At 40.8% G+C, this 17,500-nt stretch overlaps 1 protein-coding gene, 1 long non-coding RNA gene and 1 other non-coding gene across 3 annotated transcripts in view; 2 read left to right on the forward strand and 1 right to left on the reverse strand.

The window, feature by feature from the left end:
* The window catches only part of LOC145406007 (uncharacterized), a 417,004-nt gene that overhangs the window by 317,472 nt on the left and 82,032 nt on the right, over positions 1-17,500 (forward strand). The window lies entirely within an intron of this gene.
* Positions 1-17,500, reverse strand: part of LOC145406006 (uncharacterized) — a 285,077-nt gene that overhangs the window by 55,523 nt on the left and 212,054 nt on the right. The gene's annotated exons all lie outside the window — the stretch shown is intronic.
* Positions 97-215, forward strand: LOC145406226 (5S ribosomal RNA). Its single transcript, XR_013898504.1, has one exon. It is a non-coding gene; the product is annotated as a 5S ribosomal RNA (ribosomal RNA).

The following is a 17,500-nucleotide window of genomic DNA, read 5'->3' on the forward strand; positions in this document are numbered from 1 at the left end:
TATATATATATATACATATGTATATATACAGAGAGACAGATAGATAGATAGATAGATAGATATAACTATATAACTATATACATATATATATATGTAGCCAACGGCCATGCCACGTTGACTACACCGCTTCCCATCCGATCAGCGAAGTTAAGCAACGTTGGGTCTGGTTAGTACTTGGATGGGTGACCGCCTGGGAACACCAGATGCTGTTGGCATCCCTACGTGTCAAGTGGGGTTGGTGGAGGATTAGTGCCCCTCCCTGTAAAACAATTAACTCTAAGCCCTTGGCCACCCCATTTGGGATACATGGCGTCTGGCAATGGATGGATGGATGGATATATATATATATATACATATATATGTACACAGAATATAACTGAATAACTGAAACAAAATGGAGAGGAGAAAGAGTGAGAGGATGGGAGTATGGATGGGGTATATGTGCAGGAGTAGGAGAGAATGAGAGGGCAAAGGAAGGAGTATGTATATTTGTGAGTAAAAGATGGAAGAAGAGCACAAGACAGTATGGATCAGTTGAGTCAAGGACTGTGTGGGTAAAGTTGAACGTTGGAATACAAATGTGGGCGATTGTGTGTGTGTGTGTATGCGCCAACGCAAGATCGTGCTAGCAGAGTGAGAAAGAGTTCTGGACAAATGTGGAAGTGTGCATGGAAAAGTTTGGAAGGAATGAGAGAGTGTTTTTGATCGGTGATATGAATGATAAAGTAGGGAATGTGAATGTGGATGGAATAGTTGGTGAGTGGGGTGTGCCTGCTGAGATTGATGAGAATGGCAGTGCGTTAGTGGACATTTGTGCTGGGAGGGGGTTGGTGATAGCCAGTACCCTCTTCAGGCATAAAATGATCCACAGGTATACATGGCGAGTGATGAGAAGGGTGGGTGGTGAATTGAATGAAAGGAAGGCAATGATTGATTATGTGTGCGTGGATGAAAGGATGCGAAGATGTGTAATGGATGCAAGAGTGGACTTTCTGACCACTTCTTGGTGGTGACCAGAATTAGGATCCAAGTAAGATGGAGGAATAGAAGAAGGGAAAGACGAGAGGAAGGAGCAGTTGCAAGGAGAGTGTAGAGGTTACAAGAGGATGAGAAAAAGGCAGAGTATATGGGAGAAGTGGAGGAACGATTGGGCAAATATGAATTGGAGCAGATGGGGGACGTGAAAGGTGTGTGCAGGATATTTACAGAAGAAATATGTGCAGCATGTGATGTGGTGTGTGGGAGGAAGAGAAGACGGAGGGGGGTGCAAGGAACAGCGTGGTGGACTGAAGAGGTGAGATAGGCTGTGACACAAAAGAAAGCATACAATGAATGGATGAGAAATAGGGGCGTGGAAGAAGTTGAGAGGCGGAAGAGAGAGTTATATGCAGAAAGAAAGAGAGAGGTGAAAAGATTAGTAAGAGAGAGTAAGAAGAGAGTGGATGAGGAATTTGGAAGGAATTTGAGTGTAAAGTGGAGGGACTGTAAGAAAATGTTCTAGAAAGAGGTGAAGAGAGTAAGAGAGGGTGGAAGTGAGGTTAGCAGGGGAGTGAAAGATAAAAATGGTAGATTACTAGTGGAGAAGGGAGAAAAAGTGAGCAGATGGAGAGAACACTTTAAGGAATTGTTGAACATACAGGATGGAAGTATTGCGAGTATAAGTGGCTGGGGAATGGCTGGGAGAAGTAGGGAGGTGAGAAGACAGGAAGAAATCAGTAGGATAGAAGTTGTGGAAGCAATGAAGAATGATAAATTGGGGAAAGCCCCAGGAATTGATGGCGTGTGTGGTGAAATGCTGAAGTATGGGGGAAAGATAATAGTAGAATGGATGTGGAAGATGTGCGGATTGGCCTGGGAGAAAGGTAGAGGATTGGAAGTCAGGTATAATTATTCCCTTGTACAAACAAAAGGGTAAAAAGAAGCGTGTGGTAATCATAGGGGCATTTGTCTTCTTAGTATAATAGGAAAAGTGTATGGTAGGATACTTATTGACAGAGTTAGAGAAAGAACAGAGGAATTAGTTGGAGAAGAACAAGGAGGCTTTAGGAAGGGAAGAGGTTGTGTAGATCAAATATTCATTCTTAGATCTTCAGTGGAAAAGTTTCTAGAGAAGGGAAAGAAGTTGTATGCGACTTTCATGGATTTGGAGAAAGCATATGACAGGGTGGATTGACAAGGATTGTGGAAAGTATTAAGAATATATGGAGTAGATGGGAAGTTGTTGAATGCTGTGAAGAGTATGTATGATGGTGCTACGGCTGCAGTGCGTGTGGATGGTGAACTAAGTGAATTTTTCTCTTTGAAGGTTGGGTTGAAACAGGGATGTGTCATGTCTAAATGGTTGTTCAATCTGTACATGGATGGGGTAATAAAAGAGGTACAAGGTAGGGTAGTGGATGTTGGAGTGGCCCTGGTGAGAGAGGATAGTGTTTGGAAACTCCCTGTACTGTTGTTTGCAGATGATACTGTGTTGTTGAGTGAAGACGAAGGGGAGCTGCAAGGCTTGGTGGATGAGTTTGGGAGAGTGTGTAAGAAACGGAATCTAAAGGTTGAATGTAGGGAAGAGTAAAGTGATGGTCTTTGAGAGAGGTGAAGTCAGTGAATGTACAGCAAGGTTGGATGGTGAGGAATTGGAAAATGTGAGTACGTTTAAGTCCTTGGGTAGTGTGATGAGTAAGGATGGAGGTTTGGAGGGTGAAGTGCTTGAAAGGGTACAGCAGGGAAGAAAGGTTGCTGGTTCTTTGAAAGCAGTGATAAGAAACAGGGAAGTGAGCATGGAAGTGAAAAAGTTACTACATGTCAGTATTGTGATACCAACTCTAACGTACGGAAGTGAAGCTTGGACGTTGTTGGAAGGACACAAGTCAAGAGTGAGAGCAGTGGAAATGAGTTATTTAAGAGCAGCATGTGGAGTCACATGGAGAGACAGGCTGAAGAATGAGGATATAAAGAAGCGTTGTGGTGTTGATGTGGATGTGATAGGAAGCGTTATGAGGAACACACTGAGATGGTTTGGCCATGTGGAGAGGATGGAGAGTGAGAGACTGACGAAGAGAGTGTATGTGAGTGAGTTGGAGGGGGGAAGAGGGAGGGGGAGGCCGAGGATGAGATGGAGGGATTGGGTAGAGAGGTATATGAGAGAGGAGGGTGTGAGTTGGGAGCAAGACAGTGAAATGGCGGGGGACAGGGCGAAGTGGAGGGGATTTGTTTGTAGCCACCCGAAACGGGATTAAGGCGTCTGGCAATATATATATTTATATAAATATATATATATATATATATATATATATATATATATATATATATATATATATATATACTGTATATATATATATATATATATATATATATATATATATATATATATATATATATATATATATATATATATATATATATATATATATATATATATATATATATATATATATATATATATATATATATATATATATATTAATATATGTATACTGTATATCTATCTATCTATATATATACATTATTTATATATATATATATATATATATAGTATAAAAAAATATATATATATATATATAGTATAAAATATATATATATATATATATATATATATATATATATATATATATATATATATATATATATATATATATATATATATATATATATATATATATATATATATATATATATATATATATATATATATATATATATATATATATATATATATATATATATATATATATATATATATATATATATATATATATATATATAAAATATATATATATATATATATATATATATATATATATATATATATATAAAATATATATATATATATATATATATATAAAATATATATATATATATATATATATATATATATATATATATATATATATATATATATATATACTGTATATAATCTCATCAGCCGCTTGAGTGTCCACTGCAGGACAAGACTATCCCGACCGAAGTGGGGACGATACAGCCAATGTATCTCTACCAAGTGGCTTAGGATGTCTGGTAGAGATTGTATGTAGGGTGAGAAGTGTTTATAAGTGTAACTGTAGTATTGGTGGGGCTTTGGATGTGTGTGTAGTCTGTGAACCAAGCGTAATCGGCCTGCGCAAGGCGACTGGGTGCAAGCATACTTTATAGGATGCGACACTGGTTCAACCACAGCATCCCTTGTGTCCGCTAAAGTAGTACGTGTCCAGAAGAACGCTCCCAAAGTTTATTACCCAGGCGGGGCGCGAACCCTTGTACTCCAGTGTATGAAAACGCACACTTTGCCATTGTACCGCAGAAGCTCCATATATATACAAATATACATATATATATATATATATATATATATATATATATATATATATTTACCCCCCTGGGGGTAGGGGGGTTTGTCAAGAATACTCCCCCAGTATCCCTGCTTGTCGTAAAAGGTGACTAAAAGGGTTGGCGGAGGGTTAGTGCCCCTCCCCGGAAAACAACTAACTAAAAAAACAAACATTAAGCCTCGGACAAGGACTGACCAAACGTTGACGACCAAGGACCGGACAAAGGACATCGCAATTGGAACGTGGAATGTAAGGGGAGCAAATGATGAGGTGAAAGAGAGAGAGATTGTCCAGGTGCTTGAGGATGCGAAAGTGGATGTATGTGGAATAACTGAAACAAAATGGAGAGGAGAAAGTGTGAGAGAATGGGAGTATGGATGGGGTATATGTGCAGGAGTAGGTGAGAATGAGAGGGCAAAGGAAGGAGTATGTATAGTTGTGAGTAAAAGATGGAAGAGGAGCATAAGACAGTATGGATCAGTTGGATCAAGGATTGTGTGGGTAAAGTTGAAAGTTGGAATACAAATGTGGGCGATTGTGTGTGTATGCTCCAACGCAAGATCGTGCTAGAAGAGTGAGAGAAGAGTTCTGGACAAATGTAGAAGTGTGCATGGAAAAGTTTGGAAGGAATGAGAGAGTGTTTTTGATTGGTGATATGAATGGTAAAGTTGGGAATGTGAAGGTGGATGGAATAGTTGGTGAGTGGGGTGTGCCTGCTGAGACAGATGAGAATGGGAGTGCGTTAGTGGACATTTGTGCTGGGAGGGGGTTGGTGATAGCCAATACCCACTTCAGGCATAAAATGATCCACAGGTATACATGGCGAGTGATGAGAAGGGTGGGTGGTGAATTGAGTGAAAGGAAGGCAATGATTGATTATGTGTGTGTGGATGAAAGGATGCGAAGATGTATATTGGATGCAAGAGTTTATAGAGGTTGGGGGAGTGGACTTTCTGACCACTACTTGGTGGTGGCCAGAGTTAAAGTTCAAGAAAGATGGAGGAATAGAAGAACGGAAAGACGAGAGGAAGGAGTAGTTGCAAGGAGAGTGGAAAGGTTACAAGAGGATGAGAAAAAGGCAGAGTATAAGAGAGAAGTGGAGGAACGATTGGGCAAATATGAGTTGGAGCAGATGGGGGACGTGGAAGGTGTGTGTAGAATATTTACAGAAGAAATATGTGCAGCATGTGATGTGGTGTGTGGAAGGAAGAGAAGACGGTGGGGGGTGCAAGGAACAGCGTGGTGGACTGAAGAGGTGAAACGGGCTGTGGCACAAAAGAAGAAAGCATACAATGAATGAATGAGAAATAGGGGCGTGGAAGAAGTTGAGAGGCGGAAGAGAGAGTTATATGTAGAAAGAGAGAGGTGAAAAGATTAGTAAGAGAGAGTAAGAAGAGAGTGGATGAGGAATTTGGAGGGAATTTGAGTGTAAAGTGGAGGGACTGTAAGAAAATGTTCTGGAAAGAGGTGAAAAGAGTAAGACAGGGTGGAAGTGGAGTTAGCAGGGGAGTGAAAGATAAAAATGGTAGATTACTAGTGGAGAAGGGAGAAAAAGTGAGCAGATGGAAAGAACACTTTAAGGAATTGTTGAACGTGGAGGATGGAAGTAATGCGAGTATAAGTGGCTGGGGAATGGCTGGAAGAAGGAGGGAGGTGAGAAGACAGGAAGAAATCAGTAGGATAGAAGTTGTGGAAGCAATGAAGAAAGTTAAATTGGGGAAAGCCCCAGGAATTGATGGAGTGTGTGGTGAAATGCTGAAGCATGGGGGAGAGATAGTAGTAGAATGGATGTGGAAGATGTGCAGATTGGCCTGGGAGGAAGGTAGAGTCCCGGAGGATTGGAAGTCAGGTATAATTATTCCCTTGTACAAAGGAAAAGGGGAAAAAGAAGTGTGTGGTAATCATAGGGGCATTTGTCTTCTTAGTATAATAGGAAAAGTATATGGTAGGATACTTATTGACAGAGTTAGAGAAAGAACAGAGAAATTAGTTGGAGAAGAACAGGGAGGCTTTAGGAAGGGAAGAGGTTGTGTAGATCAGATATTCATTCTCAGATCTTTAGTGGAAAAGTTTCTAGAGAAGGGAAAGAAGTTGTATGCGGCTTTCATGGATTTGGAGAAAGCATATGACAGGGTGGATAGACTAGGATTGTGGAAAGTGTTAAGAATATATGGAATAGATGGGAAGTTGTTGAATGCTGTGAAGAGTATGTACGATGGTGCGAAGGCTGCAGTGCGTGTGGATGGTGAACTAAGTGAATTTTTCTCTTTGAAAGTTGGGTTGAAACAGGGATGTGTCATGTCTCCATGGTTGTTCAATCTGTACATGGATGAGGTAATAAAAGAGGTACAAGGTAGGGTAGTGGATGTTGGAGTGGCCCTGGTGAGAGAGGATAGTGTTTGGAAACTCCTTGTACTGTTGTTTCCAGATGATACCGTGTTGTTGAGTGAAGCCGAAGGGGAGCTGCAAGGCTTGGTGGATGAGTTTGAGAGAGTGTGTAAGAAACGGAATCTAAAGGTGAATGTAGGGAAGAGTAAAGTGATGGTCTTTGAGAGAGGTGAAGTCAGTGAATGTACAGCGAGGTTGGATGGTGAGGAATTGGAAAATGTGAGTACGTTTAAGTACTTGGGTAGTGTGATGAGTAAGGATGGAGGTTTGGAGGGTGAAGTGCTTGAAAGGGTACAGCAGGGAAGAAAGGTTGCTGGTTCTTTGAAAGCAGTGATAAGAAACAGGGAAGTGAGCATGGAAGTGAAAAAGTTACTACATGACAGTATTGTGATACCAACTCTAACGTACGGAAGTAAAGCTTGGACGTTGTTGGAAGGACACAAGTCAAGAGTGAGAGCAGTGGAAATGAGTTATTTAAGAGGAGCCTGTTGAGTCACATGGAGAGACAGGCTGACGAATGAGGATATAAAGGAGCGTTGTGGTGTTGATGTGGATGTGATAGGAAGCGTTATGAGGAACACACTGAGGTGGTTTGGCCATGTGGAGAGGATGGAGGGTCAAAGACTGACGAAGAGAGTGTATGTGAGTGAGGTGGAGGGGGAAAGAGGGACGGGGAGGCCGAGGATGAGATGGAGAGATGGGGTGGAGAGGTATATGAGAGAGGGGGCTTTGAGTTGGGAGCTGGGGCGTGAAATGGCGGGGGACAGGGCGACTTGGAGGCGATTTGTTTGTGGCCACCCCAAACGGGATTGAGGCGTCTGGCAATATATATATATATATATATATATATATATATATATATATATATATATATATATATATATATATATATATATATATATATATATATATATATATATATATATATATAGATAGATAGATAGATAGATACATAGATAGATATATATATATATATATAAATATATATATATATATATATATATATATATATATATATATATATATATATATATATATATATATATATATATATATATATATATATATATATATATATATATATAGATAGAGATATAGATAGAGAGATAGATACATAAGATTAAATAGTCTTAACGGCATCACACATATATCCACTCTAAGACAAAGTTCACTACTGTAAGAGAAACTACAGCATTTATCAGTTTTCCTTCCACACGCTACTTAAATCCACTCTATTCATTCCGTCATAATACTTTTCCAGATTCTGAATGGCACAAAAACCTTATAATTCTTCTCACACATACATTCTTTCAATTATCTGTGTGACAGTGGATATTTGCTACACACTTACCCAATCATTCCTTAAACCACCAAGTTCATCATTCATCTAATCTGCTTTTAACTGTCTTAAATTCTCCCCAACTATTCTTCCATATACCTTACCCACAACACTCAACACACATATTCCACGCTTTGTACTCAGATTATTTTTACTTCTTTACAAAGCTACTGCTAAGCCTTCTTCCACTTCGCTGGTACAACTTCACTCATCCAGTAATATTGACGTACTTCACATAAAAAAATATACAGTTCTCTCTCCACTGCATTTTATCATTTCTACATGTACTTTACTATTTCATGTCATAAACGTACTTTATTTGAGTTCAATATGTTTGGGAACTTTTATTTCTTGAGACTGTGTTTGCTGTTCTCATCCTTTACTTTAAAGAGAGAGACAGAAGAAACAGTCACTTCCTCTATTTTATTACTCACAGCTCATAATGAGAGCAAAAATTTTTGAGGGTAAGTCAATTATTGACGTAAATAATGCAAGAATATTAGTCATGCTATGTGTTGGGTGGCAGCGTCAATGACAGTATAAATTAAGGATCCTAACCAATTTTTAATCACAAGTCTCCACAGAAGTAAGTTGTTTTCAGAAGTCCTTGTGGTTGGCTGTCTTTTGGTTTAATATGCACTCCAATTTGGATGTCAGAGCAGCATTAATAAAAGATCTTGATGAGTTTTTGCGACAGATATTCCTCTACAGTAGTTAATTAATTTCAGAAATACTTTTGCTCGGTTGAATTATCCACAGTAATGTTCACTCAGCTTTGGTTGTGAAGTGTTGGTAGGCTTATGAACGAAGATGAATGCATAGACAATCGATTTTATGGTTGTGTCCTATGATACCTATTAGCACCTCTTCCTGAGAGATATATTTTGGATGTACCATTTTTTTTTTTTTTTTAGTCCTTGCAAGTTATTGAGTCAAACTGTGTCGATACTGGATATGTATAAATAAGGTAATATTAGATAGAATAGCAAGATACACTGTATTTACTAATTCGCTAAGAAAAAAGTGTTGTGAAGTCTCCAATATCTCCTACAATACAGGCCTTATGCTCAAACCAGGCTAAAGAAAATGTATGAATGTTACTGACTCTGTGTTTGCCCTGAAACCGCTGGATCAGTGGAGCTACTCGATTCGTCACTTGTGCGGCCTCCGTCTCCATCCCCGCAATATTATGCTGTCATCATCATCATCATCATCATTATCATCCTGTTTCCCACTACACAAAAAAGTGAGCACCATACAGATATAGGAAAATGAAAGTACGAGAGAATGAAATCTATAGGATGTTCAATGAAATGATCCATGTATCCAATTAGGCATCAGTTAAACCCTTGTATATAATTCATAGGTGTACCATGGCTGTGCGAATTTTCCTGTGGGTGACCACAGAGGTTGTTGGTAGGTGGGTGCGCTCACAATCCACTTACTCGGTGTAGTTCTGCTCTCGGGTGTCTACCCTTTCCTCTCCTCCATCTTCTTTCCTTCCATCTTATTTTGTCATTCCCTCAGTCTTTCCTCGTGTTTCTGCCTACGGCTGACTTTACACACCATCTTCTGTCTTTCTATCCTTATTCTTACCTCTTCCTTCTGCCTGTGAGTGACTCTACACTAAGTGACAAGCCAAATGGTGAAACCATTTACAACGCTCGGTTATAATCATATAACTAAATTTTCGCGCCTTCTGGTTTAATGGGTAAATATTGTGCTCCAATCGGATTGAGCCGGTTAAATTTTATATCCAAGAGGAGGTTGAGGTTGATTGTTCATGTATTGCCACTCAGGGATGAGTGAGGCTGGTCACTCTTATCTTAAATGTCGGCCCGAAATGCTTTGCCCCTGAGTCTTACGCTTCCCATGAGGCAATGTAGGATTTGATGATGGATGAATGTATATATATATATATATATGGATGTGTGATGCCGTTAAGGTTGTTTAATTAATCTATCTATCTATCTATCTATATATATATATATATATATATAATCTCATCAGCCGTTTGAGTGTCCACTGCAGGACAAGACTATCCCGACCGAAGTGAGGACGATATAGCCAATGTATCTGTACCAAGTGGCTTAGGTTGTCTGGTAGAGATTGTATGTAGGGTGAGAAGTGCTTGTAAGTGTAACTGTAGTGTTCATGTGGCTTTGGATGTGTGTGTAGTCTGTGAACCAAGTGTAATCGGCCCGCGCAAGGCGACTGGGTGCAAGCATACTTTATAGTATGCGACAATGGTTCTACCACAGTACCTCTTGTGTCCGCCAAAGAAGTACGTGGGTAGAAGATCGCTCCCAAAGTTTATTACCCTGGTGGGGTGCGAACCCTCGTCTTTCAGTTTATGAAAACGCACACTTTACCACTGTACCACAGAGGCTCCAATATATATATATATATATATATATATATATATATATATGAAGAAGAAGGAACCAAAGGTAATGAGCCCGCAATACTGTTCCCTTCAAGAGAAAAACAAATACAAGAGAGAGCCAAATTCAAGATCCATTCATTTCGAGATGCCTGGACACACTGCGTTTGAAAGACTGGAGATCATAGGAAGCAGGAAATACAGACAGAGGCAGACAGTTCCAGAGTTGACCTGTTACATAAATGAAGGACTGGCAGTAACGATTGACTCTTGCATTAGAGAGTTGGACAGAAAAGGGGTGAGAGTTTTCTGCTAGACTGGTGCTACCCACCCGTCGTACAAGTGGAGTAATGCATGCAGACAGTTCAGAGAAACAGTGACCATTGAAGAAGCGATAGAAAAGAGATAAAGATGCAACACTGGGGTGAAGAGACAGAGGTTGAAGGGAGTCAGTAAGAGGGGGAGACTTAATGAGACGAAAAGCCTTTGACTCCACCCTATTGAGAAGAGCTGTATGTGGGGAGCCTCCCCATACATGAGAGTTGTACTCCACACAGGGGCAGATAAAACCCCTGTATACAGTCAACAATCGTGCAGGGGTGAAGAAGGAACGGAGTCAGCTTAGCACACCCAATCACTTGGAAGCAGATTTTTACAAGAGATGTAATATGATCTTTCCAAGACAAGTCCCGAGCAATTGAAACCCCAAGCATGTTCAACGATGATGCAGGATTAAGTTAAGTATTATTAAACATAAGTGGATATACCTGTAGAAGATTTTGTCGGGTTGATAGGTGTAAAAACTGAGTCTTTGATGCTTTAAAAACAACCAGATTATTTTTACCCCAGTCAGAGATACGAGCCAAGTCAGACATTAGGTGTGCCATAGCCTCATCCCTTGCCTGTTGAAGTAACTGCTGAGATGGACGTTGTGGGAATCGAATGGAAAGGTGATGGGTGGAATCATCAGTGTATCAGTGGATAGGGTTAGATGTACAGCTTAGAAGGTCATTGATGAATAAAAGGAAGAGAGTTGGTGATAGGACAGAGCCCTGAGGAACACCATTGTTAATGGATCTAGGAGAAGAACGATAGCCGTCTACAACAGAGGCTATAGAACGACCAGAAAGGAAGCTAGAGATGAAGGCACAGATAGAAGGATAGAAACCGTAAGAGGGCAGTTTGGAAATTAAAGATTTATGCCAGACTCGATCGAGAGCCTTTGAGATGTCAAGTGCAATGGCAAAGCTTTCGCCAAAGTCCCGAAATGAGGATGACCAGGAGTCTGAAAGGTGGGTGAGAAGATCGCCTGTGGAGCGTCCCTGACCGAACCCATACTGACGATCAGAAAGAAGGTTGTGATAGGAAAGATGCTTTAAAATTTTTCTATTAAGAATTGACTCGAAAACTTTTAAAATACAGGATGTTAAAGCAATTGGACGATAGTTAGAGGGTTGGGAATGGTCACCCTTCTTCGGGACTGGCTGAATGAGAGCAAACTTCCAGCAAGAAGGAAAGGTACAAGTTGACAGACAAAGGCGAAAGAGTTTGCCTAGGCAGGGAGTAAGCACAGAAGCACTGTTCTTGAGAACAACAGGAGGGACTCCATCAGGCCCATATGCCTTATTAGTACTGAGGCCAGCAATGGCAGAAAATACATCAGCTGAAGAAATTTTAATGTTAGCCATGAGGAAGTCAGAGGGGGGAAGTGAGGGAGGAACAGCACTGGAATCGTCTAAGGTGGAGTTGGAGGAGAAAGTCTGAGTGAAGAGATCTGCTTTATCAGTAGAAGAAATAGCTACAGAGCCATCAGAGTAGAAAAGAGGAGGGAAGGATGATAAGGTAAAGTTGTTAGAAAGGTTTTTTGCAAGGTGCCAGAAGGAGCAGGAAGAGTTTGAGTTAGAGAGTTGAGAGCATTTTGTACGGATGAAATTATTTTTTGCAGAGCGAAGAACAGACTTAGCACGATTCCGGGTAGAAATGTATAAAAGATGTGATTCAGGGGTGGGTTGGCTCCGGTACCTTTTATAGGCCCTCTCCTTGTTGCGGACAGCATTAGAACAAGCGTGATTAAACCAAGGCTTTCATGCATTAGTCAACAGATATGAGAAAGGAATGTATGATTCCATGCCCGAGAGAATAACCTCCGTAATGAGCAAGGCACACCCAGATGGCTCCCGGCCATGGAAGCAATAATCATTTCCAGGGAAAATCAAAGAAGTACTGCCTGAGGGCCTCCCAAGCCGCAGCTCCAAAGTGCCAGAGACGACGTTTTTTTGGAGGGTCCGCAGGCCGTACCGGAGCGATAGGACAGGTTAAGGTGATAAGATTGTGATCGAAGGAGCCCAACGGAGAGAAAAGATTACCAGTGTAAGCAGAAGGATTATTTGTAAGGAAGAGATCAGGTATGTTGGAGCTCTCTCCAAGGTGGTCAGGGATACGGGTAGGATGCTGTACAAGCTGCTCTAGGTTATTAAGGATAGAAAAGGTGTGGGCTTGTTCACCAGGTGGATCAGTGAAAGGTGAGGAGAGCCAAAGGTGGTTGTGAACATTGAAATCTCCTGGAATGGAGATTTCAGAGAAAGGAGAAATGGATAGAATGTGTTCTATCGTAGAAGTAAGATAGTCAAAGATTTTTTGATAGTCAGTAGAATTAGGAGATAAGTAAACAGCACAGATATATTTAGTCAGAGAATGACAGAAAAGCTGAAACCAGAGTGCAGAGAATTAAGAAGAATCGAGTTCAGGAACACGCGAGCAAGATAAGTTGTTGTATATATATACACAACAGCCACCTTTTGCTTTGAAATGAGTATAGAGAAAGTAGGAAGATACAGAAAAGGATTTGCTGTCAGTTGCCTCAGACAGCTGAGTCTCAGTTAGGAAAAGAAGGTGAGGTTTAGAGGAGGAGAGGTGGTGCTCAACAGAGCGAAAGTTAGAGGAAAGGCCGGGAATGTTGCAGAAATGAAGAAGAAGAGAGTCAGACAGTGGTTCCAGGTACCTTGAGTCGTCACCGGGAGAGGGGCTGAAGGTGAGGGCATTTATGGTCCCCACCCCTGGGGACTCCGAGGCTATGTTAATCGACGCCATTTTTTTTTGAAAAATTTGAAAACGAAGTGTGGTGTGTACTGTGTATGAAGTTTGGTGTTGATAGTTGGAGAATCTTGTATTGGAGAGTATGCTGGTCTACTCTGTGTTACTGAGACACTGAAAAAGTTCAGCAAAGGGGGATGGTCGGGACCTAGTCCCGAGGGCTGATGAAACGGGAGCTCCAGCTCTCCCTGTCATCAGCTTTCCATCCACCTTGGGAGTACTGCCCTGCTCGACTGGTGCTACAGTCTACATATATACGGATAATATTCAACAATCTTAACGGCATCACACATCCCTGTTTCACTCCAATAATGACACTAAACCAGTCAAACATCTATCCACTCTAGCACAAAGTTCACTACCGTAAAAGATACTACAGCATTTATCAGTTTTCCTTCCACACGCAACTTAAATACACTCTGTTCATTCCGTCATAATCCTTTTCCAGATTCTGAATGGTAAAAAAAAATATATATATAATTCTCTTCGCACACATACTCTTCCTATTATCTGTGTGACAGTGAATATTTGCTCCACACTTACACAATCATTCCTTAAACCACCAAGTTCATCATGAATCAGATCTATTTTTATCTGTCTTACATTCTCCACAACTATTCTTTCACATAACTTACAAACAACATTTAGCACACATATTCCACGCTTTGTACTCAAATTATTTTTACTTCTTTACAAAGCTACTACTAAGCCTTCGTCCACTCCGCTGGTACAACTTCACTCATCCATTCTTATTGACGTACTTCACACAAATAATTATACAGTTCTCTCTCCACTCCATTTTATCATTTTTACATATATTTTATTACTTCTTGTCATAAACGCACTTAATTTGAGTTCAACATGTTTGGAAACTTTTGTTTCTTGAGATTATGATTCCTGTTCTTATCCTTTACTTTAAAGAGAGGCAGAAGAAACAGTCACTTGCACCTTTTTATTATTCACAGCTCTTAATGACAGCATAAATTTCTGAGGGTAAGTCTAATATTGACGTAAAAAATGCAAGAGTATTAGTCATGCTGTGTGTTGGGTGGCAGCCTAAATGACAGTATAAATACAGAATCCTAACCAATTTTTAATCACAAGTCTCCACAGCAGCAGGTTGTTTTAGGAAGTCCCTCTGGTTGGCTGTCTTGTGTTTCAATATTCACTCCAATTTGGATGTCAGAGCAGCATTAATAAAGATCTTGACGAGTTTTTGCGACAGATATTCCTCCACAGCAGTTATTTAAGAAATAGTTTTGCTTGGTTCAATTATCCACAGTAATGTTCACTCCTTTTTGGTTGTGAAGTGTTGGTAGGCTTATGAACGAAGATGAATGCAAAAACAATCGATTTTATGGTTGTGTCCTATGATACCTCTTAGCACCTCTTCCTGAGAGATATGTTTTGGATGTACCAACTTTTTTTTTTGTTTGTTTACGTCCTTGCAAGTTACTGAGTCTAACTTTGTCGTGACTGGATACGTATAAATCAGGTAAAATTAGACAGAATAGCAAGATCTACTGTATTTACTAATTCGCTAAGAAAAAAGTGTTGTGAAGTCTCTTATATCACCTACAATACGGCCCATATACTCAAACCAGGCTCAAGAAAATGTATGAATATGGTTACTGACCCTGTCTTTGTCCTGGAGCCGGTGGTTCAGTGCTGCTAGTCGATTCGTCACTTGCACGGCCTCCGTCTCCCTCCCTGCCATCTCATGCTGTTAACGTTATAATCAATATCATCCTGTTTCCCACTACACAAAAAAGTGAGAACCATGCAAATATAGGAAAATGAACGTATGAAAGTAAGAATGCGATCTATAGGATGTCCAATAAAATTATCCACGCATTCAATTAGGGATCAGATAAACCCTTATAGGTAATTCATAGCTGTACCATGCCTGTGTGAATTATCCTGTGGGTGACAACAGAGGTTGGTGGTAGGTGAGGGCGGTCACCATCCACTCACTCGGTGTAGTGTTGCAGTCGGTTGTCTGCCCTTCCCTATCCTCCATCTTCTTTCTTTCCATGTTCTTCTGTCTTTCCTTCAGTCTATCCTCGTCTTTCTGCCTACGGGTTACTTTACACTCCGTCATCTGTCTTTCTTTCCTTCATTCTTTCCTCTTCCTTCTGCCTGTGGGTGAGTCTACACTGAAAAGCCAAATTGGTTCTTGTACACCAGGAAACCATTTACTACGCTGGGTGATAGCCATATAACCAAATTTTCGCGCCTCGTGGTTTAGTGGGCAAATATTGCGTTCCAATAGGATTTAGCCAATGAAAGTTTATATTCAACGGGTAGTTGTAAGACTGAGAGGAAGACCACGAATAGGATGGATGGACAGTGTGAAGAGAGCCCTGGATGCGAGAGGGATGTCTGTTGAGCAAGGAAGAGTGGCTGTGCGTGACAGAAATAAATGGAGAGAAATTGTGAATGAATAAGTGATGACGCAGCCCTGAGGGGATATTCTCCCGCTTTTGGTCTGATCAGCTAGTCAGGTCAGGTGCGGGTAAGGGGATGGGTCTGTTATGATGTGGCAGGGGTAAACCAGTTCTGCTGTCGGGCCCTGCTGTGGATGTCACTGATTGCATTGCGCAGTTGACCCTTGTGCGTTGTGATGCAGTGAGGATCTGTCCGTTCTCCCCTTTGGGGCTAAGATGCGAATAAATGTGTTTGAATGGATGAGTAAATGGAGAGTGAGTCGTCCTGTCTCGGCTACCTCCCTTTCCTTGGGGGAAGCAGCCTAGGTATATAGATAGATAGATAGTTTTTTTTTTTTTATGCGAAGAAGAAGGAACCAATGACCATGGGGCCGCAGTAACAGTTCCCTCCAAGAGAAAAACAAAATACAATAGAGAGCCAAATTCAAGATCTGATCATTTTGAGATGCCTGGACACACTGCGTTTGAAAGACTGGAGATCATAGGCAGCAGGAAATACAGACAGAAGGAGACAGTTCCAGAGTTGACCTGTTGCATAAATGAAATACTGGGAGTAACGGTTAACTCTTGCATTAGAGAGTTGGACAGAAAAGGGATGAAAGTTTTCTGCCAGACGGGTGCTACGCGCCCGTCGTAGAGGTGGAGGAATGCAAGCAGACAGTTCAGAGGAGCAGTGACCATTAAAGTAGCGATAGAAAAGAGATAAAGATGCAACAATGCGGCGAAGAAACAGAGGTTGAAGGGAGTCAGTAAGAGGAGGAGAGTTAATGAGACGAAAAGCCTTTGACTCCACCCTATTGAGAAGAGCTGTATGTGGGGAGCCTCCCCACACATGACAGTTGTACTCCACACAGGGGAGGATAAAACCCCTGTACAGAGTCAACAATTGTGCAGGGGTAAAGAAAGAGCAGAGTCGGCTTAGCACACCCAATCTCTTGGAAGCAGATTTTACAAGAGATGTAATATGATCTTTCCAAGATAAGTCCCGAGTAAATGAAACCTCAAGCATGTTCAAGGATGATGCAGGATTAAGCTGAATATTATTAAACATTAGTGGGTATACCTGTGGAAGATATTGTCGGGTTGATAGGTGTAAGAACGGAGTCTTAGATGCATTAAAAACAACCATATTATTTTTACCCCAGTCCGAGATACGAGCCAAGTCAGAAATTAGGTGTGCCATAGCCTCATCCCTTGTTTGTTGAAGTAACTGTTGAGATGGGCGTTGTGGGAACCGAATGGAAAGGTGAAGGGTGCAGTCATCAGCGTATGAGTGGATAGGGTTAGATGTACAGCTTAGATGATCATTGATGAATAAAAGGAAGAGAGTTGGTGATAGGACAGAGCCCTGAGGAACACCACTGTTGATAGATCTAGGAGAAGAACGATGGCCGTCTACGACAGCGGCTATAGAACGACCAGAAAGGAAGCTAGCGATGAAGGCACAGATAGAAGGATAGAAACCGTAGGAGGGCAGTTTGGAAATTAAAGATTTATGCCAGACTCGATCGAAAGCCTTTGAGATGTC

Source organism: Coenobita brevimanus, chromosome 69, assembly GCF_032717465.1.
Source record: "Coenobita brevimanus isolate Jiangsu-jjx chromosome 69, ASM3271746v2, whole genome shotgun sequence".
Lineage (NCBI taxonomy): Eukaryota > Metazoa > Arthropoda > Malacostraca > Decapoda > Coenobitidae > Coenobita > Coenobita brevimanus.